This window comes from Protopterus annectens, chromosome 6.part0 (assembly GCF_019279795.1).
Source record: "Protopterus annectens isolate FY-2018-M chromosome 6.part0, PAN1.0, whole genome shotgun sequence".
Lineage (NCBI taxonomy): Eukaryota > Metazoa > Chordata > Ceratodontiformes > Protopteridae > Protopterus > Protopterus annectens.
In genome coordinates this window covers 1,815,298,563-1,815,325,879 of record NC_056737.1, presented here as the reverse complement: position 1 = coordinate 1,815,325,879, position 27,317 = coordinate 1,815,298,563, and the positions used below count along the sequence as shown (strand labels likewise).

Below are 27,317 nucleotides of genomic sequence, written 5' to 3'. Positions count from 1 at the left end.
GCAGGAATTGTGCTTGCAGTTGTACTTGGTACGTCAATGCTGTGTTCCACAAGGTCATTGCCTGTCTGCATAAAGGGTAGGAGTGTGTTCCTCCCTGTTTGTTTATGTACCACATAACTGAGGTGTTGTCTGTCCTTATTAGTAGTTGTCCTGGATGTAAGAGGTCCTTGAAGGCTGTCAGTGCATTTTGCACAGCTAGCATTTCCTTTTGGTTGATGTGTAGATGCATTTGTTTTGCAGACCATTTGCCCTGTATGCACTGACCTGCCATGTGTGCTCCCCAGGCGTAGTCTGAAGAATCTGTTGTCATAGTTTGGTTTGCTGGAGGTAAGACAAAAGGAAGACCCTTGTTTATTTGACATGCTTGAGCCCACCATAGGAACTCTTTTTGAAGGCAAGGAATGAGAGGTATACTTGTTTCGAGGCTGTGCCTGTGTTGAGCCCATACACTTTGCAGGTACCATTGTAATTTTCTCATATGCAGCTTTGCATATGGAACTAGTTGAATGCAGGATGCCATGAACCCCAATGCCTGCAGGATTTTCCTTGCAGTGAGCTGGGTAAAAGTTGCCATCTTTTTGAAGTATTGAGTCAGTTGTTTTTGTTTGTCTGGCGTGAGGTAAGCCATCTGGGCCGTTGTATTTAAGCTGGTACCCAGGAATATTACCTCTTGTGAGGGTATTAGCTTTGACTTCTTTTTGTTTACTGTGTACCCAAGGCAACTTAGCAATAGAATGGCCTTGCTGTCCGCTTGGATCAGGCAGTCGTCCAGATATGGATAAATTTGTATTCCTCGTTGTCTGCAGTATGCAATTACTGATGCCAGGCATTTCGTAAATACTCTGGGCGCAGCAGATAAGCCAAAGGGCAATGCAGGAAATTGATAATGCGTTGTACCTGCCAAAAATCTGAGTTATCTTCTGAAATCTTGTCTGATAGGGACATGCAGGTATGCCTCTTTGATGTCCAACGTTACCAGTCAAGACTCCTTGCCCAGCATGGGAAGAAGATGCTGTAGTGTGAGCATTTGGAATTTGGGTACCTCCAGGTATGTGTTTAGAATTGAGAGGTCTAAAATGGGTCTTCAGGCTTTGTCCTTTCTTGGTACTAGAAATAGTCTTGAGTAAAAACCTTGACCTTGCTCCTTTGTAGGTACCGGTTGAATTGCTTTCATATCCATGAGAGTTGAAATTTGCATTTGTGCCTTTGCCCATTGGTTTGGAGGCAGATTTGGCATGCCTCTCATCCGTGGTAAAGTGTGAAAATGAAATCTGTAGCCTCGGGTAATAATATCCAGAACCCATTTGTCCTTTGTTATGATGCGCCAATTTTGTGGAAATAGAGCCAGTCTTCCTCCCAAAGGTGCCGCCAGGGCAATTTTGCTTGGCAGGCGAAGAGGGAAGTCATTGTGTTTCGTTTCCTGAAGGGTTGAGATCTTTCGTCTCTACCTCTTTGAGTTGTTGTATGCCATTGTCTAGGCCTGAAAGAACCTTGTGGCTGGCCTCTGCCCCTTGGGCGTCTGTACCTGCCCCTTTGGGGTCTGTCTGATGCAGGAAAGGACAAGTTTTTTGATGGCCAGTTTCTGCTGAAACGAGGAGGTTGTACCTGTAAAAAATCTTTGACTGTCTGCATAGATTTTGCCTTTTCTTCCATTTTCTTTAAGACTTCCTCTGCTTTGACACCAAATAACACATCTTTCTGCAATGGAGCATCCGATAACTTTGCTTTGACATGTTCTGGTAAGGCTTGCTCTTACAGCCAAGCATGTCTACGAATTACAGATCCTATGACAGCTGCTCTACATGAGGCTTCCAATGAATCAAAACTACACTGTAAGGTATGCTTTCCCACCTGTTCTGCTGCATGCAGCAAATCCTGCATCTCTTTGAAATCAGGTTGATCTGTCTGAGGGATCATTTTCTGCTTTAACTGTGTAATCAAGTACTGCTGGTATTTTAGCATGTGGAATTGGCAGTTTAAGGCCCTCATGGCCAAAGTGGCAGACATATACACTTTCTTCCCCCATCTTTCTAATGCTCTAGAATCTCTTTCAGAAGGTAGTGGATTCTTATCAGTAGAGGCCTTAACCCCTTTGGGACCCTGGGAAATGGTTTTGGGGTCTGCCACAGGGCTTTTATATAGAAACTTATGAGAATCAGGAACTCGGTAGTGTCTGTCTGGTTTAGCTGGTGCAGGAGGTAAGGAGTCTGGGTTTAGACTAGATTCGGTGTAGACATCATCCAAAATGTCTAAAACTGGAGGAATTGCAAGGGGTCTATGCTGTGGAAGAAGAAGAAACTCACGGAGTCTTTTCTTAGAGTCAGAGTAATCCTGGCCTTCCCAGTGGAAGTGTTCCCTCATGGTGTGTAAAGTTTCCCCAAAAGAGTAGTCTTCAGGGGGGGGAGACAGAGGGAATGGACTCTTCAGCATCTGAGTCTTCATAACGAGGGAAGGAATAATCCTGGTCCTCAGAGTTAGCTGAGGAAATGGATGCTTGGTCAGAGGAAGGATAATCTTCCTCCAGTCTAGGCCTTTTGTCAGGAGGGGGTTGGGAACCCCTGATGAGGGTAATTAAATCCTCAGCCATCTTGAGCATCTGTTTTTTAGGCATAGGGCCCTGTGGGGGGGGGGGGTCTGTGGACCCAGTTTCCTAACTTTTAAGGGGGCTTTAAGTTTGGCATAAGACTTAATAGAAATAGCTGTCGGTTTGAAGACACCTTCAGAAACCGAAGGCCTGTCCAAAATCTCCGGATCACCGTCGGGGTTGGCGTCCGAGGGGTGAGATGGAACTGGCTCCTGAGGCCCAGCTGATTCGTTCTGGGAGGCAGTCAGAATTTCTAAATCAGCGGTAGTCAGGGGCTGCGTAGGCGCCTCGCTGAAAACCGGAGAACCGGCGGCAGGCCTTGCTGAGGCCTCGGTATCTGGTCTTGGCCTTGGTTGCCTGTCCTTATCTTTGCGTTTTTTAGTCATTGCTGATGTCGGTTGCTCCGACAACATGCTATAGTTAAACTTTCTGCCAAAATAATGTTGGGCGAATTCTGCCCGACGGTTGATTGTACGTTTGTTGAACCTAGCACAAAACAGACAACCAGAGACGTCGTGGTCTGGGCCTAGACAAGGAATACAATAAGAATGAAAATCCTTATGAGGTATTTCCTTTCCACAAGAAATGCAATTATTAACTTTGTCTGACATCGGTCTGAGGCAAGAAATGTTTCCCCAACGGGGTACTTAGCTTTAGAGAAGACTTCGGGCTGAAATTCGATTCGAATATCTCAGGAGCTAGCCGACCGGCACTTGCGAACTGCTTCTGTTTCGGGTACCGCGCGGCAAGAAAGACTGGAGAAAATGGCGTCGGCTGCCTCTTTTATACCCCTGTCGCACTGACGTCAGGGAAGAAGTGACGACAACTGACGCCGGACCAAGACTTTGGGATTCGGCCGACTGCAGGACCGCCTGATGGCAGGATAACCCAAGTGTGATGACTGCAGCAGTATAACACGATGAACATCTGGGGAGAAATAAAGTAATGGAACATTGGTATGACAGGGGAGAGGGCTGCTGCTGGAAAGGCTACTCTGGGGGGGCTCCAATCTATTACCCTGCCTAGGGTCCCATTTGACCATGATCCAGTTCTGCTTATTAAAGTATGAGTATAGTTTACATGTCCTCTTTAAATCCTGAAAAAACACTCTGTTGTGGCGGTGTCTTCACATGCACACATGACGGCAGTAGTGGGTCGTGAAAAATTACCATTTTCAAAAGTGGGTCTCAGTCCATAAAGATTTGGGAACCACTGCTCTACATCAACTGTCAGACTGCTAAAAGAAATGCGAGTTTGAGTTTCAGTACATTTTCAGGGAATTAAGAGATTCAGTGCATTTTCAAGGAATTATGGGTTTCAGTTAATTTTCATGGAGTTATGAGCATTAAAGGAAGACATTTTACTACTGCTCATGCTAAGTCTGTTTTTAATGAGCACCTAACTGTTCTATTTATCAAATGGCGCACTGTGTTGTAGAATCTGAAAACAGTTTTATTAGCATAACTGCCTTTGGTGCAGAAGGTTGTGGATTATACTCTCACACCATGTAGATGGAGTGCTGATACTGCAGTACCCATATGATCATAGGAGGTTACTAGGCTAATGGCCATAGGGCACTTTCAAGCCTAGCCAAGAGTTTATCCCCAAAAAAGAAACCTCAGTCAGCACCTGTCGCCCTTGTCAATGAGGAACAAAGGTGGAACCCCTGGAACAAATTTGCTTTTTCCCATCCACTCAAAGGTTGCACTTGAAGAGGGTCAGCAAGGTACTCTGTTTTACATGTATGGGAAGTCTATTCCAGAGAAGGGGCAGCCTCTGGAAGACAAACCAGTCTTTCCAGCAGGTTTCGTTGATATTGCATATTAAATTTAGACCTACTGAGCAGGTAATGCGCAAGGAGTTAGACTTACAGATATGGAGCATCTCTAGTAGGGCAAGGTCCAATATTGCCTTGTAGGCGAGACACAGATCACTTCTGAGTAGAGTAATACTGATTTGAGCTTGTCCGCACAGCAAAGGTGTTGGAGGCCATGGATTCTCTCTGAGAGGTATTTCTGTGGCCTACCAAGTTGCTGCAGGTGTTTGGAGAGGTACATACTAAATGGGGCTTTATACTCAATTATAGGTCTAATGAGGGAGGAGTACAGAGAGGTAATGATTTCCTTTTTTTCTGGATGCAATCCCTTTACTTATGAGATGAACCAAGTAAAAGGCTTTTCTGACCACTGCCGTCACATGAGGGTCGAATGTGAGGTTGTTGTTAACCTGAGTATCCAGGTCTCTCACTACAGGTTGTGTGCTTAGGGGGGTTGCCGTTGATGTGGTAATCAGTAGGGGCCATGTTTTTGCCAAACGGTATGATACTACTTTTTTTGCGTTTAACTTAAGGCCATGACTTTGGAACCAGTTATTTGTAGCTGTGAAACCCTACTGCAGTATGTTAACATCATTTGGGGAGTCAATGACAGCATCCAACTTACACTCATCTGCAAACTTGGTCAGCCACAGGCCCTTTGTCTTTGCCTGGACCTCTGAGAAGTAGATGCCAAACAGTAGGGTTCCCACGACAGATCCCTGTGGACAGCTGCTGTCGGAGGTGGTGGCACCTATTTTGACCTTGTGGGTCCTATCTGTGAGCCAGTTGGCCACCCATCCGACGAGATAGGGATTAACACTGTTAGCTTTTCAATGATGCCTGAGTGGGAGATTGTGTCAAAGGCCTTGGCCAGGTCAAGGTAAGCTGTATGTACTGACTTGCCCTCATCCAGGTCCTTGGTGACAGTCTCAAAGAAGTAATCTAGGTTCAATAGGCAAGATCTGCCCCTGACGAATCCAAATTGGGTGGGGTCAAGTCTTGGAGATTGCCTATGTTTTTTTTTTATGAGATCCATAATAATACCCTCCATGGCTTTACAGATCAGACTTGTCAAGCTAATGGGGTGATAGTTCCCTGGATCAGTAGTGGTACCACCTTTGTGCAAGGGATGACAATGGCAGTTCTCCACTCTGCTGGAATGAAGCCTGTAATTCGGCTGTGGTTGAAGAGGGTGCTCAATGGCGAAGCTAGTTCTTGCTGGAGATGGTGCAGAATACATCTGGGATACTATCAGGTCCCATGGAAGCTGTGTTCTTTGCCTTGGATAGGGCCTTTAACACTTGATCACGGAGGTGTGAGACAAGTATTGGGAATGTCGACTGGGCCTTTGGGGGGGTGATAGGGGGTTAAGTTTGCACTGAAGCTAACAGGTTGGCTAAATCAGTAGGATCAGTGTAAGTGGTACCATTAAGTACTAATTCGGAATAAACTTGGGCTGTGCCATGGAGGTTCCTAACATAACTGAAGAAGGACTTGTGGTTTCCCTTTGTTTCGGAGGCTAGTTTCAACACATAATTGGCTTTGGAGGTTTTCACTAGTGATCTAATTTGCTTGTTGAGGTGGAGGAGGGAGTTTTTCCGATTTGGAATTTGTTCCTTTTTACCCTTGGACAACAGTTTCTTCCTTTTGTTTTAAAGCCTGTTGATAAAGGATATCCACCAGACAGGTTTGTTCTTCCATGAGGAGCAGGTTTTAGTTCTGTTGGGTATGGCTGTGTCCATGCAGTTGTACAGGTGCTTGTATACTGCACTGGCATACTGTTCAGCATAGTTGTCTGCATCCTCTGAGGAGGGCGGTGGTGTGAAGCTGCAGATACCCCTCTTAGGGGGTAGTAGTCAGCTTCTGAGAAGTTTTTTAGCCTGATTACAGCTGGGGAGGGGTTGGGTAGGACAGAAACTTCAAATGAGACAGACTAATGATCTGATATCAACACAGAAGAACATACTATGAGAGTGGTGCAGCAGTTGCTCATGTTGGTGAGAACCAAGTCCAGTATGTTATCTCCCCTTGTGGGGGATGAGACCATCTGGTCTAGTGTGCTAGAACTGATAAAGTCAAGGAATCACTGGGTGAGTGCAGGAATAGTTCACCTAGTCTATGGTGGGTTAAAGTCACCAAGGATCAGGGTTTTAGGAGGTACCTTCATGGAGTAAAGTAGGTCCAGGTAGGAGGAGGGGGTGCCCTGAGTCATAGAGGGGGATCTATAGCTGGGAATAACGTGGATGGGTGTCTTGCCAACTGTCAGTTGCACCTGGAGTAATTCCAGTGAGTCATGCTGGTAAGCCAATCTGGAGGTGTGCCTGTCCTTAATGAAGATAGAGACTCCAATCACCTTTAGTCTTTCCTGACCTCATTTTGGGGTCGAAAAGTGTAGAATGAAGTACAGCCTGGTAAGGCAGGGGTGCTCTCTGCAGCTCTGAACCAAATTTCCATGACTGCAGAGACATTGACATCTTATAGTGTGAGGAGAGCCTCCAGTGAGTGCATTTTCAGGTTAAGGCTCCTACATCGAGCAGCATGACCTGCAATTTACTTTTTGACAGATCTTTTATGTTGGAAGATTTTTCTTTGGGACATAGCCTAAAAAAGGCATAATGGAGAAGGCAAGATCCTTGGCCAAGATCCGGAACACCAGGGGTGACAGGTGGAGGCCAACTCTGGCAAAGCTTCGAAGCCTGTCAACCACGTCATCCCAGGCAGACAGATACTGGATCCTCTTCTAAAGACACCAGAAACTAAGCCAATTGTTGAAGTCAATCATTTTTTGTTGGTATTGTGGTATCATTCTTGGTGAAGGTAGAATGCTGCTGAGGGCTAGGATCATACCTGCCTGGAGCACATACTCTGAGAGCTCAATCATGTCTTTCTTCATATAGTCCAGGGAGGTAAGTCTCAAGTTATTCATACCTACATGGACAATGACAAGAGTCATACTTGTACCTGTTGTGGAGAGACTTAAGTGCGTTCATGATGTGGCGCATTCTAGGACCTGACAAACAGCTGACCGTGACCTTCTCCTTGTTGAGCCTGGTGAGGGGGACATCAGTGTGTCTGACTACTGAGTCGCCAATGACTAGTATGTTTGGTTTATTGTTAAGCCTTACGGGCAGCGTAGGTTTACCATTATACATAATGGGCTGTGCTTGTGAGACACTGGTGTGTTGACTACTGTGTGTGATGTGATTGGTGTTGTGTGTGGAATGTCTGTGAATGTGTTTTGGGGGTCTCTGTTGTTTAGGTAAGTTTTTGTTGAGGACCCCTGCAAAGATGAGTGTGTCTGACTCTGTGATGTGGGTGGTGTGGTGTTTGTACTGGCAATCTTCTCTTTGTCAGGAGTACTGACTGTGGCGTGAGAGAGCATGGATTCCAGCTTACTGATGTAGATGCATTTCTCGCAATTAGAAGAATTATGTGCTAGGAGAAGGGGACTGTCCGGGAACATGAGGCAGTTCCTACACTGTCTCAATATGCCCATGTCGACCTAGATGGCAGGGGAAACTGATGGAAATTGTCCAGACATAGTGTTATGAATACTTGTCTGACTTATGAAGAGCAGTGTTTGATAAGGATTTGTCTACAAAAACCCTAAATGTAAAATAAATGGCCAGAAGCACAAGTTCTAAAACCAAAACTACAATGCTTAGAATAGCAGACAAATTTGGCATTACGTTTTATGTGAAATAAGTTTGCTAATGACACACCCAAAATAGATATGTATTTTCTGTGTGATATATTTCTGTTTTAAAAATTTAGCTTTTTGTGATATACTTCTGTATTATAAATTTTTGCTTTTTTGTTAACTAATGTAGAGCTTTTGTCCTCGGGCCTCCGCTGTAAATGGACCTCGTCAAGTCGGACTATCCCGGTTAACAAATATAAAATAAAATAAATAAATCAGGCTACTAACAAGCAGTAATAAGTGCAGAATAAGAGCACCTGAACACTTAAGAGCACATCGATCAACAAACTAAGCTAAAAAAAAGGTGGAAGACAGTTACAGTAAGAGCAGCTGAATAAAGTATAAATACATTTTTTTAAATAGTGGAGAGGGAGGAAACAGAGCAAGATTAAGACACTACAGGAGTTGTCTTTCCCAAATGCTTTCTCTGTACAGAGTAGATAGAGCTGATGAGATGGGACTGGTAAGAGTGTCTGAATCAAATAAGCAAGGGGGATAGTCGTTCCCCAAATGATCTCACTGTACTCAGTTGAGACAGCAAATGAAATGGGTCCAGGAGGAGTGTCCAAACACAAATGTGCAGCAGGGGCAGGCAATTCCAAAGACATCAAGATTAACACCACAACAAGGACGGGGAGGGAGGGTAGGAAATTAACTGCAGAGAGACAGAGACCACAACATACAATTAATATTCAACAAAACAAATAAATAAAATGCAGTAGTATCACTGAAACAAGGCACATGCAAACAAAAGCGTACTTAAGTCAGCTTGTACATCCAGATGATTGCAGGTAGATCAGAGCCAGCTAAGCAGCTCAGATAGTGAGCACAAGTAAATGCGCAGAGATGTAACTAACACAATTATAAGGTAAAGAGAAATCCCCTAAACTAACAGTTAAACACAGAACTTCAAAGAAGTGAGACAACCCCCCAATGATGACTGCTGATTATGTGGTGCATTATAAGGGGGGACAGGGGTTCTACACTAGAGTATGCCCTCTTTTGTATGAGATGCCTAGTAACTATGAACTTGTTAGTTTTTTAGTCATTTCTTATTATATTACCAGCTTACCAATTTTTTTAATGTAATATAGGCAATTAATTCTTCAAGGGCAGCAGGCACTGAATTTGTAAATGAAACATTGAGATGTAAAGTTGCTTGCCAGTAGCAACCTCTTCATTAGTTACAGATTTCTTTAATGTGGATCTATTCAGGTGATTTTACTTCTGCAGAGATTATGCGTATTGTGTAATATTGGTGGACTGTAATGACAGAAGCCTGAGTGCCCCTTTTATGGTTGAAATTTTCTGAAATGGGTAGTTTGTCATTATTGGTTCATACATTTTGTTTCATTGCTTATTAAAAGAAGGTTTAAAAGTAAAAATGTAAAACACGTTCTAACAAGCGGGGTTGTATTATACAAGGAATACAATCAGGAAGGTGAATCAAAGAACAAATACACATATGCATGACCCTAAAAATATGTGCAAGGAGTCTGTTTTGAAAACAACCCAAAGGTAAACTTAATCCTCCACCTGCCAGATGCATTTTCTATGAATGTGAGTTGTCATGCTGTTTCCATGAACGTGAGTTTCAGGGGCAGAGAAGTTTACTGCTCGTGCTAAGTCTGTTTTCATTGTGATAATGTGTTTGTTTTGCAACTTGCTATCTGTATCTGTCTATTTTATTTCAATATCTACAGTCATTGCAGAAGTAAAGAAAACAGTATGCACACTGACAAATGGCTGGGGAGGGGGCTGCTGCTGCTGGGGGGGTTGCTGCAGGAGGGGCTGCTCTGGGAGTGGGCCCAATCTATTACCCTGTCTAGGGCCCTATTTGACTATGATCCAGCTCTGGTATTTAAAGTAGGAAATACTTATGCAAAGGTATTTACTTAACTCGTTTGCGCCAAGATCCCTTAGTCAGTTTGTGTAAAAGTTTAGCTAATAAGTGTGTCAAGGTATCTTTTCTTCCTATACATTTAAACAATTGAAGGAAATGACTGGAGTAGCTCTCTTGGGGAGTGACTTTCCTGTAGGTGTTGCTCAAATAGGGGTGTTTCAGGAGTATGGTGTGGGTGGGGCTTAAGGGGTGCCAGAGCACTACTTCGCCTAGGGCGTCATTTCAGCGAAGGTTGGCTCTGTCTATGGGTAAGGCAAAAGCTGGACAACTTTTTGGTTACCACGAGCTTTAGTAATGGCCAAGTTGGATGGGAGGTTTGGATACGAGCCCAAAAGTTGAGGATAGAATGAAAATTTACAACATTAGATTAAACAGTTGTGTCACCAGTTCTTACTCTCTAAAAAAAGAGCCAAATCAGAAGAAGTGTCACTTTTTCCACTACTTTTCATTTTTTTTTTTTAATCTAAATGCAATAACACAGTGAATAAGCCAGAGGACTTTCGAAGCAGCTGAAGTAACAGCTACAGAAATTTTCACTGCAGATGACTTATTTGTTTAATTGCTTAGAATGGATTATGATACAACATAGCTCTTTCAGGTTTCATTAGACATCAGGGAACTATCAAACTATAAAGTACAAAATAAATAATTCATTAAAATAATAATTAAAACCCAACCTCTATGCTCAGTTCTCAGTTTTCATTTAACTAGTACAACTCCTGTTTGAAGCACTTGCATTTCAGCAAATAAGTTATTAAATGTGACTGTTTGTTGCAATGTCCAAGGCTCAGTTTGCAACAGCCAAAGCTGTATTAAATCATGGTCCATATTACTTCTCTCCCAAACATATGTAATTGGTGCACATGGTATCACTACTGCTCCAACTGGCACAGGGATGTCCACTCTCATTACATTTAATGAAGAGGAGGGGGCAATAGGATTTGTTAAGCTGCTCAGAAGCTCAGCTATCTGAAAGGTCACAGAATTAGCCCTACTACTGACTCAGTGGATTATTAAGTTTAAGAATGTTTATTACTAATGTAACCCTAGGCGGGAAGTAGTGCAGAAGATGCTAGAACTGGCTTTTTGCCTCACTTATTTATGATAGCAGAATATTTGGTCAGTCACTCATCTATACAAACCTATACACAAAGCATTACCAAAACTAAAATACTTGGCCTAACTTCCTCAGGTATTTCCAAGTAAAGCCAACCCTTTCTTTTTTTGCACCCAAGCATAGTGGAGAATAACTGCAATGGAATAAAATGGAAGTAAGTTGGTGGGTGTAGTTACATGTAGAAACTCTCGTCTTTCCAAGAAATGAATTTCACTGACAACTGTAATTAAAAGGACCCATACTCTTATGGCTTAAAAAAAAAAAAAAAAAAAAAAAGTTACTCTGACCTGTGTGAAAAAGTTACTCTGACCTGTGTGCAACATGTCATTATCCTTGCTTGGAATATATGGACAGTAAAATGAGAAGTTATGTACTTACCATAACGTTCCATGCTAGTTGTCTTCTCGCCTTCTTTCTTGCTGGATGGGTTCGGAGCCGACCCTCGGCTCCGACTCGGCCTATACTAAAGCTCGAGAGCTATTTTTACCGGCTCGAGGCTACCCTATATCCCACAACGCTAGGCGCTAACTACCCAGATCTCGTTTGATAGCTGAAACCATAGCAGTTCTGATCTCCAAAATAAGGAGAAGAGGAAACCTCACTCGTAAATCACCTAGACCTATAGCTACCAATAAGGATAGCCAAGGGGGGCTAATACTGAGGCAGAAAGAAGATCCCCAAGGATCCTTAGGTCTGTCCAGGCTAGGGGGATGGGGGGGTGGGACGCAAGAAAGAAGGCGAGAAGACAACTAACATGGAACGTTATGGTAGGTACATAACTTCTCAATGTTAAGTTGTCAATCTCGCCTTCATTCTTGCAGGATGGGACCGCGTCCCTAGCACCTTCACCCTGGGTGGCTCATCGGAACAGACTCTTGAGAACGGTGGAATCAAAATTAGCCCGGCTTCGGGAGGCCATGTCTAATTTGTAATGAGAGATAAAGGTATGAGGAGAGGCCCATGTGGCTGCCGCACAAATGGAATCTATTGGTAATCTAGCCTGAAAAGCTATTGACGTGGCTAATGCTCTAGTTGAGTGAGCCCTGGGCCTTGACGGTAGCTTTTGGCATCTGAGGTCATAGATGAAAGTAATCACAGAGGTCAGCCATCTAGAAAGGGTTACTTTGGAAACTAGAAAGCCTTTCTTGCCTGCCGCATAAGACAGGAAGAGCTGCTCAGATTTCCTAGCTTGCTTGGTTCTATCCAGATAGTAACGGAGCTGACGATGAACGTCCAGAAAATGCAGATTTTGTTCCGCTCCGTTGGAGTAGTTGGGGAAGAAAACTGGGAGATTGATAGTCTGGTTTAGATTCGCCTCAGAAGAAACCTTGGGTAAAAAGGACGGGTTAGTCCTGAGGGACACTGTCTTTATGGAAAACTAGATAAGGTGGATGAATGCAAAGGGCATGAAGTTCTGATACTCTTCTCGCAGATGTTATGGCGACTAGAAAAAGAGTCTTCCAAGAGAGCAATTTCAAGGAGCAGGAAGCCGCAGGTTCAAAGGGGGGAAGAATCAAGGAAGTTAGAACCAAATTTAAGTCCCACTGCGGTGGGGGGTCTCTGATTGGGGGCTTAAGCAAAAAGATACCTTTAAGAAAGGTTTTACAAAGCTTATGGGACATGATACTGGCGTCCAAAAAGCCTACATGAAAGTTCGAAATAGCCGCTAACTGTACTCTGATGGTGGAGGAAGAAGACCCTGAGTGAAACAGTTCGGCTAGGAAGTCTAGGACTGATTGGATAGGGACAGTAAAAGGATCCATATTTCTAGCTCCTGCCCAGAAGGAAAAACGCTTCCACTTGCTGGCATAAATCCTTCTGGAAGATGACTTTAGGGAAGCTATAAGTATGTCACGCACAGAATGGAAAATAAGGGGAAGCCTGGCTAGGGTTGGAATTGGAGCAACCAAGCTGTGAGGTTGAGAGATTGGAGGGAGTGGTGCAGCTGTCCCGACTGATGGGTCAAGAGATCTGGCACTGGGTCCAGATGCCAGGGCTGCCCCAAGAGGTAACGATGCAGGAACGGAAACCATATCTGTCGAGGCCAGTAAGGAGCAATGAGGATCATGGTGGCTCTCAAGGCGGTAGCTTTCTGAATCAATTGAGTGATTAATGGAAAGGGGGAAAGGCATACAGAAGTCCCCTAGGCCCATTGTAGACTAGAGCGTCTCTGGGGGGGGTGGCCAGGAAGAGAGTGAAGAAGTCGTGGCACTTGCTGTTTTGAGGTGTTGCAAAAAGATCGCAGCAAGATCGACCCCATATCTGAAAAATTTCTTCCACTACTGCTTGTTTGAGAGACCACTCGTGTGGCATGAGAATGGCTCTGCTCAACCTGTCCGCTATGATGTTGGACTTCCCGGGGATGTGCGTTGCTATCAGAAACCGCTGAGAGGAGATCGCCCACTGCCGAAGTCGGAGTGCCTCTCGACATAAGGGATAGGACTTGGTTCCGCCCTGCTTGTTGATGTACCACACTACGGACATATTGTCCGTCTGAACTGCAATAGTCCCGATGGGAAGAGTCCTGAAGGGCTTGCAATGCTAAAAGTACTGCTCTCATCTCCAAGACATTTATGTGCAGGTGGCGCTCGAAATGGTTGCCATGTGCCCTGGACCGTCCTGCCCTGAAAATGCCCCCCCACCTGATCAGGGAGGCATCCGTTGTCACCGTGGCGACCGGGGGAGAAGGAACAAATGGTCTGCCCTGAAGGACTTTAGGGGAGACCATCCACCAAGAAAGGTGTTTCTTGCAAGACAGGGTTATTAAGATGTTGTGTGACATTGGGAGCTGTTGAAAGGACCACTGGGCAAAAAGCATCCATTGAAGGATCCGCATGTGAAAGCGAGCTAGGGGAAGTAGAGTAATGGCTGCCGCCATGAGACCTAATACCTTCAGGACAAACCTGGCCTGGATTTTGTTGTTCTGAAGGAGGATGTGAACATGCCTGCGAATATCTAGAACTCTTTGCTCGGTTAGTTTTGCGGAGAGCCAGACTGTGTCCAAGGTGGCGCCTATGAAGGTAACAGACTGACAAGGCGACAAGGCAGACTTTTCGAAATTTATGGAGATACCTAGCCCTTTGCAAGTATGAATGGTGTAATCTCTGGAGAGGAGAAGCTGACGCCTGGTGGTGGCAGTGAGGAGCCAGTCATCTAGGTATGGAAACACCTGTAATCCTTGATGCCTCAGATGAGCCGTAACCGCTGCCATGCATTTGGTGAACACTCGGGGGGCTGTAGTGAGACCAAAGGGCAGGGTTCTGAACTGATAGTGACTGGCTCCCAGCCGGAAGCGGAGAAACCTCCTGGAGCGCCTGTGCATCTTGATGTGGTAGTACACATCCTGAAGGTCTACTGAGCGCATCCAATCATCCTGACCCAGAAAGGGTAAAATGGACTGTAGCGTGACCATCCGGAACTTCGTTCTTCTTACAGACTTGTTTAGTCTGCTGAGATCCAATATTGGTCTCCAGTCCCCTGTCTTTTTTGGTACCAAAAAGAACTTTGAGTAGATTCTGGATCCTTGTTGGTCTGCTGGGACTGGCTGGATGGCTCTTTTTGTTAGCAGTTTTGATATTTCTAGTACTGCTTGTTCCCTTAGACTGGGTGGAACGTTTGGGAGGGGTCCTTTTGGTTGAGTTGGGGTGTGGATAAAAGGAATTTTGTAACCCTCGGATATAATCGACTGTACCCATTTGTCTTGGGTGAGTGAGACACCCAGGAGGTGGAAGGGTGAGAGCCAAATGCCTCTAGGTAAACAGACTCGTCCTCGGAAGGATTAAGGGTAGACCAGTTCCCCCTCTGCTTAAGGATCTCAAGGATGTCTGAAAAGGAGACATCCTCAGAGGGGGACTGTGGGGACCCTTCCGACTCATCCCAGTCGGTATCCGATGTAATGGACTCAGGGAGTCCACGTGCTTCCTCTTACATTTCCTCTTCTGAGGGGGTTCCCCTGACGGATAAGGGGAAACCTCGGAAGAGGAGGATATTCCCAATGGGGAAACCTGAGGCGTTGGATCTCTACAGTCAGGAATGAGAGGGTGGGTAGAGACCGCAGCAGGCACTACAGAGGGAAGAGCTGAGGGAGCTGACCGTGGCGCAGGCACAGGGGCCAGCACGCTCCTCATGACTTCGAAGGTGCCCCTATCAGGCAGGGTAGAAGGTCCCCACTCCGAAGAGATAAGGACCCCTCACGGCACAGAGAGGGACGGCTCCGAAGCCGATGTCGGGGCCGAACTTACCAGAGCCTAAGTTCCGAGAGGGAGAACGGGGTCAAACAAGGGTCCAATGCCATTCGCCCCCTCGGAGCCAACGAGAAAGTCCATGCACATGGATCCCTCCACGGATGGGACCATGGAAGTAACCGGAGCGGATGACGGAGCTGAAAGGTGAGGTATCGGCTCCGACATGTCGACGGCCACGGCTCCCACAAGCTCCGGCTCCGAACTCAGAGGAAGAGTCGGAGGAGGAATCGAAGATGGGGTAGGAATAGCCACTGTCTGTTGAGAAGGGCTATGGAGCATCTGGGCTAGTGCCCAAGACTTAAGAAGTCTACTAACCATCCTCTCGAGGTCATGGTCTGAGAGCCTGGAAGACCTAGAGGAATGGGTTCGATGGCTCCGCTCCGACAGTAAGGGAGACCTCGAAGGCGAGTGAACAGATTCCAAGGACGGAGACCTGGACCGTTTACAGCTGGCAGATGGCACCAACACAACTATCGCTGCCGACTGAGTCCTAGAAACATCGGCTCTGGCTCGAGCCGATGTAGAAGACTGAGTTTGAGAAACGTCGACTCCAGCCGGAGCCGATGAAGAGGACTTTGTCTTGGAAACATCGGCTCCAGCTGGAGCCGATGTAGAAGCAGTCATCAGAGCACCCCCAGTCGAATGCTCTGAACACGGAGCCGACGTCTTGGATGGCTTCGAAGGCTTCCCCGACGATGACTTGGCCGGGGAACCTTCAGGCTTTAATAAGCCCCTCAAAATTAACTTATTTCTGTGTTCCTGCAGGACTCTTGGACTGAACGCATGACAGACAGAACAAGAGTCCTGCAGGTGCAGAGGGCCCAGGCAATAAACACAAGAAGTGTGACAGTCTGTCAGCGACATTTTCTGACAGCACGAGTCACACTTCTTGAAGTCTGAGACCCTGGTGTCTTTAGACATCCTAAAAAAGGACAAAAATACACAAACACACACAGACACCCCTTAACATAAACTAAGTCAGTCACACAACAATTTAACCTGACAATTTAAAGAAAAGGGGAGTGGGCCCAAAGGCCTAACCTTTTAACCAAACAAGGGGGTTAGGAATTAAGGGGGACTGGAAGGGAGATTAGCTATGAAGGGAAGCTAATGGGATGGTCGCTAACAAAAAACTAACTGAAAAACTGACTAAAAGGGAGAAATTTAAGGAATATAAAATCCAATCTGCAGAGCCGGTAAGAAACGCACCTCGCAGCTGTAAGCAGCAAACAAGATCTGGGTAGTTAGCGCCTAGCAGTGTGGGATATAGGGTAGCCTCGAGCCGGTAAAAATAGCTCTCGAGCTTTAGTATAGGCCGAGTTGGAGCCGAGGGTCGGCTCCAAACCCATCTAGCAAGAATGAAGGCGAGATTGACAACTTAACATCTGGATTTACAGCTTAGCCACAAACAGCACCTGTCTGAGCTCATTTCCACTTATAAAGCTACTAAATCCTTTGAATACAAGCACTTCAGCTAGCAGTGTTTTAACATGTTCTCCCATACTGCCAATAACATTAACTAGTATTCATTTGAAGTCCTGCAGATGAAAGGAAGTGAAAGCAGAGAACTTGAAGCAAAATTGTTTGACACTATTGCATACTACAGCAATTCCTGGACTCTTAATGAAATAATAACAGACCTACAGTTTTTAGTACTTAATAAATAAGCATCTATCCAGGCATGTCTAAGGGTCAGCTCCCGGTGTTTTCTCCTGTCTACCTGATGAATCTGGGCATCTTGGGGCAATGAAGCTATTGCCTCATGTACACAGACAACCCTCTCCTCCTACCACCCAACACTACAACCTGTGAGGAATGCACTTATATAGCCAAACTGGAAGCAAAGCACTCTTCACCCAAGACTAGACTAGACAGTCAAGAGGAGAAGGTAAACACATGCACCACACCACACATCACATAGTCCCTCAAAACCTACACCACCAAAACACACACATAGCAACACAAAACACACATCTACATTCGCGGAGGCTCTCAATAAAATCTGCTCAAGCAACAGAGACCTTCAAAGCAGAAATGCATGCAACCTCCACCCCCCAACACAACCCAAATGACACATAGCCCACAAACTCAGTGTGCCACTCAACCACAGCCCATAAGGCATAACAACGTACCCAACACTCTAGTCATAGGTGACTCTACTGTTCCACTCACCAGGCTAAACAAGGAGAAAGTTACTGTCAGCTGCCTGTTGGGTGCCAGGATCCGCCACATAATGCATGCACTGAGGTCACTCCACAACAATTACAAATATGACTCTGCCATTGTCCATGTTGGTGTGAATGACTTGAGATGTACTTCCCTGGACTACATGAAAAGAGACATGGAGGAGCTCTCTGATCTTGTAGCCCAGGCAGGTATGACCCTAGCCGTGAGTAGCATCCTGTCATCATCAAGAATGATACGACAGTACAAGGACAAAATGACTGACTTCAACAACTGGCTAAGCTTCTGGTGTCATTCTAAGGAGATCCAGTATTTGTCTGCCTGGGATGACATGATCGACAGACCACGATGCTTTGCCAGAGATGGCCTGCACCTGTCGCCCTTTGGATTCCGGATACTGGTTAAGGCTCTTGCCACCCCTATAATGCCTTTTTTAGGCAAGGTTCAAATGACAAACTCACCACCGTAACAGATACAAGCAAGCAACATTTGAGGGTAATGCTACTCAATGTTAGAAGTCTAAACCTCAAAATGCATTCACTTGAGGCACTCCTTAAAATGCAGAACATCAACATCAGTGCAATGACAGAGACCTGGTTCAAGGCTCCAGAGAGCACCCCTGCATTACCAGGCTATAATTTATACCACACCTTTTGGCCAGCTAACCTGGACCGAAAAACTAAATGTGGAGGCATGTCCATATTCAATAAGGATATCCACACCTCCAGGCTAGTTGCTCAGCATAATGCATTCAAGATTATCCTAGTGCAACTAACTCTGGGAAAGTCTGCAATCCAAATTGTAACTTGCTACAGATCCCCCACCATGCCCCAGGATTCCCCACTCCTCATTTCTTGATACACTGGAAAATATTAGGGTACAACACAACACCCTAATAATGGGCGATTTCAACTACCCCACCACTAACTGGGAAAACTACTCATGTACCAACTCTTTTGCTCAACGTTTTCTGGAATTCATAAATTCCAACACCTTGGATCAAACATATCCACACCCCCACCAGGGGCAGCAATAACCTAGACCTGGTCATTACCAACATGGGCGACTGGTGTTGCACACCAGAGGTCAATTCCTCGTTGGTCAGATCCGACCACAAGTTAATCAGCCTAGACATCCACATCCTGCCCCCACCCCCATTAGGGAAACCACCGTAAAAAAATTTCTCCAAAGCCAACTTCACGCTTAAGACAGATGTGGCAAACTTCACTACATCTATGCAGATGGACAATAGAGGTACGACTGCTGAATTCTACACAAATGCACTTTATAAGCACTTACACGAGTTCATGGATTGTGCTATCCCCAACAGAACGAAGATGCTGTCTTCCAAAAAAAGGAAGCCAATCTGGTGGTCCCCTGCCATAAACAAACTCTACAACAGAAAAAAAAAAAAAAAAAAAAAAGAGAGTAAAATCCCATGACTGGAAGAACTCCCGGGTCAGCCTCAGTAAGAAGCTGAGATCCCTCATAAAATCCTACAAAGCTAGTTATGAAAACAAAATTGCCATTGATTCTAAAGACAACCACAAAACATTCTATAGCTATGTGAAGAATGTCAATGGCAACACTCGGATCTGCTTTGAGTTACAGCATAATGGCACTAAATATACAGAACCAACTGATATTGCCAGCATCCTGGCAGATAGATTCAGTGCTAACTTTACCCTCACCCCACCCCCTAAATGGTCCATCTCTATACCGGAAGAATGCAAAGTTCCTGTAATCACGGCTGCACAGATAAAAAGCACACTCTCCAAAGCCAAGAACACAGCATCCATGGGACCTGACAACATCCCAAGCTGCGTTCTACATGAACTACAGAATGAATTAGCACCCAATCTAAGCACCATGTTCAATCATAGTCTCACCTCAGGCTTTGTGACCACTGAATGGTGCACAGCGACGGGTATCACACTCCACAAAGGGGGAGCCCACCACGGACCCAGGGAACTACCGCCCCATTAGCCTAACGAGCCTGGTCTGCAAAGCCAAGGAACGTATCATCATAGAACTTATAAACAAAGACATTGGTAATCTCCAAACTCTGGACCCCACCCAGTTCGGGTTTGTAAAAGGCAGATCATGTCTCCTAAACCCGACTGACTTCTTTGAAGCAGTCACCAAAACCGTAGACGAAGGTAAGGTGGTTCAAACAGCCTATCTATATCTCGCCAAGGCTTTTGACACAATCTCCCACTCTGGAATTATAGATAAACTCAGTAAACTAGGTTTAAATCCCTATGTCACAAGATGGGTTGCCAACTGGCTCATTAACAGAACCCACACTGTGAAAGTGGCAGACTCCAAATCAGACTTCAGACCAGTGACAAGTGAAGTACCACAGGGTTCAGTCCTGGGTCCTCTCCTGTTTGGTATCTACTTTTCTGAAGTACAGGCTAACAAAGAAGGTCTTTGGCTAACAAAGATCGCAGGTGACTGCAAACTAGGAGCCATAACTGTAACTCCTAACGATGTGGACATCCTACAAAAGGGCCTCACTGAGACAGATGCCTGGTGTCAAAGCCACGGCCTCAAGCTCAATGCCAAAAAGTGCATTGTCATCTCCTTTGGCAAAAACTCTGTACCCACGAGCTACCACATAGGTGGTAGTCTACTAAACACTGAAAGTGTGATAAGAGACCTTGGGACACAGGTGGACAGTAGTCTCTCCTTTGATAATCACATTGCCACAGTGGTCAGGAAATCCTTCTACGTGGCACACCTCATCAAAAAAAGTTTCTCATCCAGGAAAAAAAAAGAGGTCATTGTTCCCCTCTACTCGTCACTCATTAGACCCATTATAGAGTACAACGCCCCTTTTGGTGTGTACCTCACAAGACATCTACAACAACTGGAAAGGCTGCAGAAATACCTCACAAAGAGGATTACCGGCCACAAACAGATGCCCTACGCAGACAGTCTCAAAAAACCCCAGCTTTACTCCGTCGCATATCACCTACTCAGAGGCGATCTTTGCCTAACATACAAAGCTATGTCAAACCCACAGGTGTTAGACATGGTCCACTTAAAGAAATCCCAATCCCTCTGAGTTACACGCTCTAGGGACCTAAACCTTGTCACCACAATAAACAGAACATGCTGGAGGGACAGATTCCTGTCCCAGAGACTTCCCATACTCTGGAACAAACTACCTATCTATATCAAAGAAAGCTCCTCATTAGCACTCCAAGAAAAATCTTGATGATTGGATGGGAAATAGGAAATTCACCACGGGGATCACCTCTGTGTCTCTGCTCGACGGGCACAGGAAAATAATTTTCTTGGGTGGCGAAAGCCAGGGTATCTTTTTGGCTAGGCTTGTATAGGCCCTAAGGCTGATAGCCTAGTACCTACCTATGAACAATGACATAAGTGAAGCAGAAGTTGTCTGTTCTATCCAAGAAATGGGTCACAACATAAGGTTCACCTGCTAAAGAAATCCAGAACTAGGAAATGCAGATTCTTCACTCTACCAAACACAAATCACTGCACAATTTATTGACGGTCTCTTACCAATGGGAGGTTTTCTCTGGTCAAATGTCATTGGACCTATAACCAGCAGTTAAATGGCTCCCATGACTGGCAAACTGGAAATTTCTAACAGAGTAAAACTCTCAGGAGGTAGGAGTGAGAGGGGAACCTCTGACTACGCAAACATACATCAATCTACTTAATTTCTGATGGGCAGTAACAGCCTGGAGAACATGCTGAATGTAATCCATCTTCCTGTCTGAGGATTTTTCTGTTTCAATAATCATAAATTAGAAGTTATGTACCTACCATAACGTTCCATGTTAGTTGTCTTCTCTCGCCTTCTTTCTTGCTGGATGGGTTCGGAGCCGATCCTCGGCTCCGACTCGGCACTTGCTTAGCTTGAGAACTCCTTTTACCAGCTCGAGGCAACCCTATATCCCATGATGCAAGGCGGGACTACCTCAGATCTCGTTTGGTAGCTAATAATACCCTGCTAAATGAAAGACTAACCTAGTAGAACTAGGAAAACAAGTTCTTAATAAATAAATAAACTCTTCTATTGAAGACTCAGGAGAGAAAACCTGAGAAAGAGAAGCCCTTCAAGATCTGTCCAGGCCAGGGGGAAGGAGGGAGGGACGCAAGAAAGAAGGCAAGAGAAGACAACTAACATGGAACGTTATGGTAGGTACATAACTTCTAAATGTTAAGTTGTCAATCTCGCCTTCATTCTTGCTGGATGGGACCGCGTCCCTAGCACCTGCATCCCGGGTGGCTCAATGGAACAGACTCTTGAGAACTGTGGAACCAAAACTGGCTCTGTCCCTGGAGGCCAAATCTAATTTGTAATGAGAGACAAAGGTATGAGGAGTGGCCCAAGTAGCTGCTGCACAAATGGTATCAATTGGTAGCCTATCCTGAAAGGCTGTAGAAGTGGATAGGCTCCTGGTTGAGTGTGCCTTCGGTTTAGAGGGTAGTTTCTTGCCTCTGAGCGAATACACGTAAGAAATGGTGGAAGATAACCATCTGGATAAGGTCACTTTAGATACTGGGAGACCTTTCCTATTTTCTGCATAGGAGACAAATAATTGGTCTGATTTCCTGAATTGTTTAGTTCTATGCAAATAATACCTGAGCTGACGATGGACATCCAAAAAATGAAGCTTTTGTTCAGCTTTGTCAGAATAATTCGGGAAAAAACTGGTAGATCGATGGATTGATTAATATTAGTTTGAGAAACAACTTTGGGGAGGAAAGATGGATTTGTTCTCAAGGATACCCTGTCCTTGTGAAAAACCAAGTAAGGGGGACGGATGCAGAGAGCTTGAATCTTGGATACCCTTCTTGCTGGTGACAGCCAGTAAGAATATAGTTTTCCAGGTCAATAACTTCAAGGAGCATGAAGCAGACGGTTCGAAGGGTGGTAAAATCAAGGATGCTAACAATACATTTAGATCCCATTGTGGAGGAGGATGCTTTATTGGAAGCTTAAGTAGAAAGACTCCTCTCAGAAAAGCTTTGCATAGTCTATGTGACATAATGTTACGATCTTGCAAGCCAACATGATATTTGGAAATAGCCGCCAATTGAACTTTGACTGTTGATGAAGAAGATCCTGACTGAAAAACTTCAGCCAGAAAATCTAAAACAGAATGCACAGGTGCAGTAAAGGGATCAATGTGCCTGGAGTTTGCCCAAAGGGAAAAACGTTGCCACTTGCTAGCATAAACCGTTCTGGTGGACGACTTCAAAGAAGCTATCAAGATATCTCTGACAGGATCAGAGATCATAGGAAGCCTGGCTAGGGAAGGAAGTGGAGCAACCAAGCAGTGAGGTTGAGAGAACGAATGGCCCGGTGCTGTTGACTCGATTGGTGGATCAGAAGATCCGGAACTGGGTCCAGATGCCAAGGCTGCACCAGGAGATGACGATGCAGAGTCGGAAACCAAATTTGTCGAGGCCAGTAAGGGCATTGAGAGTCAACTTGGCCCTCCAAGCGGTAGCTTTCTGAATGACGTGTGGAATCAAGGGGAAAGGAGGAAAGGCACAGAAGTCCCGGGCCAATCCTGGGTTAGAGAGTCTCTCGGGGGTTGGCCTGGTAGGGGAAAGAGGGTGAAGAAGTCGGGGCATTTGTTGTTTTGGGGTGTAGCAAAAAGATCGCAACAAGGGGTGCCCCACTTCAGAAATATCTGGTCCACTATTGATTGATTGAGAGACCACTCGTGAGGCATGAGAATGGCTCTGCTCAGCCTGTCCGCTAAGAGGTTGGACCTGCCGGGGATGTGCGTTGCTATCAGAAACCGATGAGAGGAGATTGCCCATTGCCAAAGTCTGAGAGCTTCTCGACACAAGGGATAGGACCTGGTCCCGCCCTGCTTGTTGATGTACCAGACCACAGACATGTTGTCCGTTTGAACTGCAATAGTCCCCGCGGGAAGAAAGTCGTTGAGGGCTTGCAACGTTAAAAGCACCGCTCTCATCTCCAGGACATTTATGTGCAGATGGTATTCTATGGGTTGCCACTTCCCGTGGACCATCCTGCCCTGATAATGCCCCCCCCACCCGATCAGAGAGGCATCCGTAGTGACTGTGGCAACCGGAGGAGGGGGAACAAATGGTCGGCCCTGATGAAGAAGAGGGGAAGAAACCACCAGGTTCGATGAGTCCTGCACGATTGTGTTACTAAGATTTCGTGTCTCATAGGAAGGCTCTAGAACGACCACTGAGTGAATAACATCCACTGCAGAAGACGCATGTGGTAGCGAGCCAATGGTAGAAGAACAATGGCCGCAGCCATAAGACCTAGAACCTTCAGAATCAATCTGGCTTTGACTTTGCTGCTCTGCAATAAAATTCGAACGTATTTTTGGATGTCCAGAATTCTCTGATCTGTTAGTCTGGCTAACAAACTGACGGTGTTTAATTCTGCGCCTATAAAGGTGATAGATTGGCAAGGCAGCAGAGAAGATTTTTCGAAATTCACTGATATTCCCAACCTTTTGCAAAGCTGCAGAGTGTAGTCTCTGTTCTGGAGAAGCTGATGCTTGGTGGTGGCGGAGAGGAGCCAGTCGTCTAAATAAGGAAACACCTGGAATCCTTGACGTCTCAGATGAGCTGTGACCACTGCCATGCATTTGGTAAACACTCTGGGGGCTGAAGTGAGGCCAAAGGGCAGGGCTCTGAATTGATAATGACTGGTCCCTAGCCGAAAGCGGAGAAACCTCCTGGAGCGCCTGTGTATCTCTTTATGTGATAGTACGCATCCTGAAGGTCTATCGAGCACATCCAGTTGTCCTTGCCCAGAAAGGGCAGAATGGACTAAGCGTGACCATCCGGAATCTTGCCTTCTTGACAAATCTGTTTAGATTGCTCAGGTCTAAAATTGGTCTCCAATCTCCCGTCCTTTTGGGGACCAAAAAGAATCTCGAGTAGACGCCGGATCCTACTTGGTCTGCTGGAACAGTCTGGACGGCTCTTTTTTCTAGGAGCTTTGAAACCTCCTGTTCTGCCAAATCCCTTTGACCGGGTGAGATGTCTGGAAGGGATTGGTGAGGTACGGGATACCTTTCGAAGGGGATTTTGTAACCCTCGGATATGATCGACTGTACCCACATATCTTGTGAAAGGGAACGCCAGGCTACTGGGTACAGCGAAATCCTTCCCCCGACTGCCTCCAAGGGTGGACAGTCGGGCAACACCTCAGGGATGCTGAAAGGGCTTCTCAGGAAGAGACTCCCTGTTGCCCTGGTTCTGAGGACCCCCTCTGCCTCTAGGGCGGCGTCTATTATTGTTACCCCCTCTGCCTCTGGGGGTAAACTGACCACGCGTGTCCGGCGCTGCTCCTTGGGCTTTACGGAACCATATCTTTCCTCCTTTCTGACACTTGGGATAGGGTCTAGAAGGGGTGGAAAAATGGACTCCAACGGCAGAAAGAGTTTTGCCGTCTTGCTCACACCTGGTCAAGGTTTCCTTCACCTGAGGTCCGAACAAAGCTGAACCGTCAAAGGGGGTATTGGTGAAGGACGCCTTAAAGGGGTCCGCAAAATTACAAAGCCGCATCCAGGCTTGACGTCTAAGAGCCACTCCTGTGCCTGCGGCTCTGCTCGCTCCATCGGCTGCATAGGATATGAGCCACATGGAGGAGTTGGTTAAAGAATTTAGGATTGCTAGCTGTGAGGCAATCTTGTCTTGAGCCCCAGCAGCTGAAGGATCCTGAACCACTTCACCTAGTTCCTTGAGAATATCTCTTTGAAGTCTGGTGAAATGACAAAGGTAGTTCAGCGAGCATAGCAAAGGTCGCTGAAGAAAACATCCGCTTGCCATACCTGTCCATGGTCCTAGAATCTTTGTTAGGAGGATGGACAGGCACTGAAGGATCCGCAAGTTCCTTCTTGGTGGCCGCCACCACCATAGCATCCACAGAGACTCCTTAGAAAGAAACTGCTTGTCTGAAGGGGCCGTAATAAATTTGGATGGTCTCCTGGGGACGGTTCCACAGAATCTGGAGCTGCCACGCCTTCCGAGCCACTACCTGCATAAGTGGGTCGAAGGCGGAGACACCCAGAAGGTGGAGGGTCGGGATCCAAAGCCTCCAGGTATACCGACTCATCCTCAGAGGGGTCAATGGAGGCCAATTCCCCTCTGTTTGAGGAGCTCAAGGATGTCTGAAAAGGAGACATCCTCAGAGGGGACCGTGGGAACCCTCCGACTCATCTAAGTCGGTATCAGATGTTGTAGACTCAGGGAGTCTGTGTGTTTCCTCTTACGTCCTCTTCGAGGGGGTTCCCCTGCAGGATCAGGAGAAACCTCGGAAGAGGAAGTTATTCCCAATGGGGAAACCTGGGGCGATGGATCCCTGGGCCTGAGAGCAAGAAGCTGGCAAGAGACATCCACAGGCACCGAAGAGGGAGGAGCTAAAGGGATGGACCGTTGACCTGGCTCAGGTGCCAGGACACTCATCACCTCAAAGGCTCCTCTCCCCGGGAGGCCAGAATATTCCCGTTCCGAAGAAATAGGAATTCCCGGCTCCACTGAGAGAGAAGGCTCCGAGGCCGATGTCGGTGCCGAGCTTACCAAAGCCGAAGCCCCGAGAGGGAGAGCGGGGTCGGACAAGGGTCCGATGCCACTAGCCCCCTCAGAGCCGACAAGGGAAACTCGACGACCGGATCCCTCCAAGGAAGGTCTCATGGAGGAGATCGGAGCCGAATGGGGATGTATCGGTTCCGGCGCCGACACGGGCGCTGTCCCGAGAAGCTCCGGCTCCGAACTCTGGAGGGGAGTCGGAGGAGGAAGTTCAAGGGGGGGAGCAATAGCCGAAGTCTGCTGAGACGGGCTATGGAGCATTTGGGCTAGTGCCTGTGACTTCAATAGCCTGCTTACCACCCTCTCTAAATCGTGGTCAGACAGCCTGGAAGATCTCGAAGATCGGCTCCGATGACTCCGTTCCGACAAAAGAGGAGACCTCGGAGCCGAGTGGATAGATTCCAAAGAAGGGGACCGAGATCTCTTCTTGGACGAAGCCATCGGAGCCGACGTCCTCTGGGTTCCAGATGGAGCCGAAGGCTTCTCGGCTCCGATACTGGATAATACGTCAGCTCCAGCCGGAGCCGACAATGCAACAGTAGACTGAGTGTCGGAGCCGGTAGGAACCGACACTATCACATCAGAAGTAGACAGATCGGCTCCGGCCGGAGCCGATCTCGACTCCGAAGGAGTCGGAGCCACCGGGGAAGTCTTAACAACTGTAGCCTGAACCTTAGGTGGCTTTGAAGGTTTACTCGACCCAGTTTTAGTGGGTGAACCTTCTGGCTTTAGTAAGCCACGGAGGATCAATTTGTTCCTCCACTCCTGCAGGACTCTCTGGCTAAAAGAATGACATATGGCACAGGAGTCCTGCAGGTGTAAAGGCCCCAGGCAGTAAACACAAGAAGTGTGACCGTCTGTCAGAGACATTTTCTGACAGCACGAGTCACACTTCTTGAAGCCTGAAACCTTTCCTTCCTTAGACATAGTCCAAGTAAAAAATAACACTCACACACCCCAAACAGTCACACTATTAATCCCAACAAAAACACACACACAGATAGGGATTAAGAAAAGAGGCCTAGGCCTAACTGAAAATATTAAACTTAACTATAACTAGAAAGTTTTTTAAATATATGGGGAAATAGGGTGGGCTGTAGAAACACTACACACTATGATATAGAACAAGGGAGAGACAAAACCCTGACTAAACTGTTTGAAAATTCAAACTTACCTGAGCTGGCAAAAAAGAGAC

At 46.2% G+C, this 27,317-nt stretch overlaps 1 protein-coding gene and 1 long non-coding RNA gene across 2 annotated transcripts in view; one reads left to right on the top strand and one right to left on the bottom strand.

The window, feature by feature from the left end:
* SPAG1 (sperm associated antigen 1) overlaps positions 1–27,317 on the top strand; it is a 3,545,022-nt gene that overhangs the window by 1,676,329 nt on the left and 1,841,376 nt on the right. The gene's annotated exons all lie outside the window — the stretch shown is intronic.
* Positions 1–27,317, bottom strand: part of LOC122804943 — a 494,519-nt gene that overhangs the window by 466,784 nt on the left and 418 nt on the right. The gene's annotated exons all lie outside the window — the stretch shown is intronic.